Source organism: Octodon degus, unplaced genomic scaffold, assembly GCF_000260255.1.
Source record: "Octodon degus isolate 3935 unplaced genomic scaffold, OctDeg1.0 scaffold00457, whole genome shotgun sequence".
NCBI classification, from domain to species: domain Eukaryota; kingdom Metazoa; phylum Chordata; class Mammalia; order Rodentia; family Octodontidae; genus Octodon; species Octodon degus.
The window spans coordinates 174,695-180,267 of NW_004525033.1; the positions used below are offsets into that span (position 1 = coordinate 174,695).

General features: G+C 38.5%; 1 non-coding gene across 1 annotated transcript; it reads left to right on the forward strand.

The window, feature by feature from the left end:
- The first annotated feature begins 5,374 nt into the window (after positions 1-5,374).
- Positions 5,375-5,481, forward strand: LOC111814730. The gene has a single exon (XR_002819637.1). It is a non-coding gene; the product is annotated as a U6 spliceosomal RNA (small nuclear RNA).
- The last annotated feature ends 92 nt before the right edge of the window (positions 5,482-5,573 follow it).

Here is a 5,573-nt window from a genome sequence, read left to right on the forward strand (position 1 = left end):
GGAGGCACTGAGGAGTGGTTGGGGGCGGCCCGAGGGGCTGGGAGAGGGTCCGGCCCATGCTGCCCCTGGGCTGGGAGTGGTCCCGCCGGCGCAGGGTAGCAGGAAACTCTCCGCACACTCACCGGACCTGGGCTAGGACTGGGTCTCAGTATTTATTTTAATACATAGTATTGTCTTCCAAACTGCTATTCATATTACCAAATATGTGCATATAAAATTGCAAGAATAAAGAAATGTATAAAAATTAAAAAGAGAAAAAGTACAAACAATTGAAAACAGGAAACAAAGCAAATTAAGCATTATCTGTTCCTTTCCATAGATCAGCAGAAAGGCACAGTACAGTTGTCCAAACAATCGTGCTTACATACGTAGCTAAATCTCTTTCTACCACTCCTTCTCCTTACACAGTGGAGTATTATTCAGCTAAAAATCAGGATAAATTTGGGTCTTTTGTCAGTAAATGGATGCAACTAAAGAACATACTTGTAAATGAAATAAATGAGATGCAAATGTGCAAACATTATATTGTCTCCTTAGTGTGAGAGCCTCAAAGAAAAAAATTAGAATCTGAAGGGTACCATAGATACTGGAGAAAGAGAACAAACTTATTCACAAGGAAAAAGTTACTGAGTTGAGAAGTCCAGGTACGACTTATTCAAGGAACCTGGCTGAGGGTGAATGATTAAACTGCAATACATAAGTACATAGGCTCAATGCAATTTAAATAGTTAAAATTCTGGGGAAAGGTACAAAAATATTAAATTGTGAGGTGAAAGAGAGGTGGGCTTAGTGAGGAATAAATACATGAACCATGGAGACAAAACACAGTCTGTGAGGAATGAATGATACAACTATGAGGCAAAAGCACACAGGCTGTGGGAGAACAAAATGTATTACTAGACGAGGTTAGTAAAGTACACTGTGTCTCTCTAGGTCCTTCAATTTCCTGAAGAAAATCAGCTTAGAGTTCTTCTGACAAAAAATGCACTTTGTACTGTTTTTTTTTTTTTCTCTTACAATGCTACCCTAATTGAAAGCCAGAGACTTCTAGGATTCATGAATTTTTTTCTTCTCTCAGAGTCTCCCTAATGGCTCAGTGTGCTCTGTGCAGAATTAGCCTCTCAGGGCCTCTCAGAAACTTAACTAAGTTCTCTCTAAGTAATCTTTTCATCCTTCATGCTGCCCAAAGTGACATACTGTTAAAGGTTTATCTATAGAGTCCTCTGTTCTTTCACTAAGGAAAGGATTGTAAAACATACACTTTGCAACATTTCTTATTTGCATGAATCCTTCTGACTTCTTCCCAAGTTCATTGAATTGAAGAAAATGCCTCTGTATCTCAACATTTCTCACACAGGTAGAGCTTGATGCTCAGACTTTTCTCTGTCCACTTATTGAGATGTACCTATGCTTTTAAGTACCTAGTTTTTGTCAAGTCCCTAAATGTGAAATGATCCTTCTCTGTGCCTTCACAGGTTGTCCTTTAGCCTGGAGTGCACCTGGCCTTTTTTTCACTAGAGAATTTGAAACCATCCTTCAGGAGTACATTTTAAATTTATCTCTACCAACTTTGCTGCATTATCTCAGCAAGATGGTATCAGGGAAGATCTTATTTTTTGACTCTCAAGGGTTAATGTGGAAGAAGAACAACATTGACTATCAACCCAGAATGCACTTTATATAGCCATGAGAAACTTCTTAAGAATACAGATGCAGGGCCAAAAGCACACAGTGAAGACAATAATATTCTACAGGGCATAACTCTCAGGATGTCTGCACTTTATAGAGAGTGCTACTTAGGAGGTGAAGAATAGTAGACTAGGAACTGTCACATCAACCCAGAGTCTTGAGAAAAATGCTCTTGTACCCAACTTATTCTATGAAGAAAATGTCAAATCCATCCAACTAAGACAAAAAAACAGGGAAATGAAACAATAGAGCTTATCTTCCCCATGATTATCATTGCAAAATCCCAAACCAGCAGAAGAAGCCCAATCTGGAAACAAAAATCAAGAGATGACATGTCATGACAATTTGAAATGCATTCTAGATCTCATGGGTGGTTAGAAGTAGAAGAAAGTAAATATCCCTTATCATAGTAACAGACCAAAGGAAAAAAAGTACTATCCAAATTTGGAAAACATCTTAACTAAAAGAACTCAGACAGAGGTCTGCTCTGTAGAAGTTATAAAGAACCAAAAAAATATTAGGAACCCCAAACTTAAAGACCAAATCGAGAAATGGGCATTCAAGATGAACACACAATTTTCAGAGGAAGAAATCCTAGAAGCTAACAAATACATGAAAAAATGCACCACATCACTAGCCATCCATGACATGCAAATTGAAACAACACTGAGATACCATCTCACCCCAGAAAGAATGGTTATAATAAAGAAATCAACCAACAACAAAAATTGGAGAGGCTGTGGGAAAAAAGAAAACCTACTCATCTTTTTCACCCATTCCTCAGGTGACAGGCATCGTGGTTCCTTCCAAGATTTGGCTATCAAAATAGTGCTGTTATAAACATAAGGTCCACATAAAAATGAAACTTTTTGATGAAGGTGGTTTAAGTTAAAATTAAAACAACTTCTATGGTTTTATAAGAAAGAAATAATTCAAGTTCTTTTTACTTGTAGATGATATTTTCCTATACTTAGAAGATCCTAAGCTCCACAAAAAGTATTAGAACTCATCAATGAATTCAAAAAAGTAGCAGGATTAAATTACACATTAAAATGAATAGCTTTGCAACATACCAATAATGAGCTAGCTGATAAAGTTTTCAGGAAAAGTATTCCTTTCAAAATGTTCAAGTGGAACAAAATATCATGTGATGAAATACTTCTATAGTGGAATTTCAGAACACTAGGAAAACAAATGGAAGGAAACACCAAAAGAAGTAACTCTTGCTGTTAATGAATTAAAAGAACTAATAATGTCAAAAAGACAAAATCACCAAAAGTGATTTCTGTATGAATGAAATTTCCAGCAAAATATCAACATGTTTCACAGTTCTAGAAAAAACACTAAAATGTACAAGAAAACATAAAACACTAAAAATTGCTAAACAAAACCTAAGCAAACAAATCATTGCTTCAGACATCACAAAAGCTGATTTGGAGTTATATTTGACAGGTGTGCTAACTAATACACTGTTCGTATTTCAACAGAATGTCTTAGAACTCTTTACCTTGTTTTGAATTTTTGATATCAAAGGTGGGAAGATTATCTTGAGACTCAGAGAAGATCTTGGGCTTTGTCTTTTGAGTGATCCTGCAGCATGCTCAGACGTTGGCATTACTGTCACACAAGGAATCCATAAAGCATTATTAAATCGATGTGAACTGTGGGCCCAGGAGTGTAATGTTTTGTTTTGGATGTACTTTGATCCCCAGGATCTATGGGTTGAAAGCATAGAACACAGTGTGACAATGGTAAGAAGGAATAATACCTTTAAATTTTGTGAGCCTAGTGAGATGTCATGACTGGTCTCTCCCTATGCTTTGGATCTCTGTTTTGACTTATGATTTCTTTCTTCAGCAAGGTAGGTTGTTGAGAGCAGCACTTCAGAGCAGAAAGCAAAAGAAACTGTATGTACAGGAAAAACTCACACAGAGGCAGGAGTTGTGGGAAGAATTAAAACTCAGAAAGTATTTTGAGGAATCTGAAAAACAAGTCTTTCAGCACTTTCATTTTCCCACACATTGATCTGTGAGCAATTGTGCTGCTTCCTTCACTTCTACCTTTCAGAAGAGTGTTTCTCCCTGCATAGATGCAAATAGCAGTTAGGCATATGTGCAGCTTTGTCATGTGCACAGAATATTGCTATGAGTCTTACTCAAAATGACTAGTTAAATCTTCACAATAGTATTACAAGGGACTTTATTATTATTATTATTGTTGTTGTTGTTGTTACCACTTGTATTATTAATTATTAATTATTATTATTATTATTGCAGTTTTATAGATGGAGAAATTGAAGCTTAAAATGTTTGAAAGTTTCAATTCCCTAGGTTGCTAGCGGCAGAGCTGCCTCATGAATATAGGCAGTCTGTATGCAGAGCCTGGCTCCTCCACTCTGTTGTGTCAGCCAGCTGCACCTTTCCATCAGCTAGTCTGCTAGTTTGGGTCCCTTCCCCTGCACTGACCAGGACTTCCTCCAGCAAGTGTTTTCTCAGGCTCCTGTGAGTCCACGACCCATGTAAGCCTCAGTTTATCACATTCTTACTTGCCATCCTGGGTTCATCACACTTCAGCCAGAAACCCTCGCTTTTGATATCTTACTAGATTGTTATTACTACATTTTGGCTACTGATACATGAGATATCATCACATCAAAACTCACGTTGCATTCCTAGTTGAGTTGAATGTCTTGCAAATTTGCAGTAGTCTTGAATAGTCTTCCTCACTATACCCATTTCATTTTTATAATTTTTATGAGAAAGAAATAGCAATGATAGTTTCAAAACAGATTAGTAGGACATTTCCAAAAATTAATACACTACATATTGTTGTCTTTTCCAAAATTTGGAAAAAATCCTAACTAAAATCACTCAGGAAGACCACTCCAGATCTGCCCAACTCCAGGCCCTGCGAGTGAGTGGGAGAGATTCTGCTCTATGTTGCACCCACCAGAACAAGACCAGACCCGCCTCGTGAGAGATAACTTTTCCGGCTTTCTGCAGACATTCTCCGCCCCTCCAGAGCCAGCAAAGCCCATCCTGTGAGTGAGAACTTCCACCACACTCTTGGGAGACCTTCATACCTATCAAAACCCAGTCCCAGTGAGTGTGCAGGAGAGCTTCTGTGCTCTCCTTCCCCCTCCAGACCCCTCAAGACCCAGCCCAAGCCTGACATAGAGGCGAGTACTGAAACTCTGCACCTGAAGTCCCTGCAGTGAGACAACGGTCAAAACCATGCAGCTAATCCAGGAGCAGAATATCTCCCCAAAGGGGCACAGCAGGCTCACCTCCAAGGGCAGCAGCAGGAAGGAGCTGAGCAAAGTAACCAGAAGCAAGCCAGGCACAACTGAATGAACTTGCACTTGGTATATCGGTGTCTGAATTTTACTAGTGGCTAAGATTACAACAGCACCAAAGGTCTAAACCAAAGGTCAGTGGAAAGTGCTATACAAAATGACAAACAGAAGGAGCAAAATGCAATCTCAGGTCCCGAGCTCACCTAAAGCAAGAGTAGAGGACACTAGCACAGCTGAAATGTCTGAATTAATAGCATCTGAAATAAACAAACAACACCAGAAATGTATAGAGGAACTCTGACTAGAATTAATCACTGAAATAAAAAAGTCTATTAATTAATAGCAACTGAAGTAAAGAAACAACAGCAGAAAGGTATAGAAGAATTAAGAGTGCTCGCTTCGGCAGCACATATACTAAAATTGGAACGATACAGAGAAGATTAGCATGGCCCCTGCGCAAGGATGACACGCAAATTCGTGAAGCATTCCATATTTTTATAAAATTAATGAGGCATTTATTGAAATGGCTACTACAGAAGATGCTCAGGCTGCAGTGGATTATTACACAACTACGCCAGCATTAGTATTT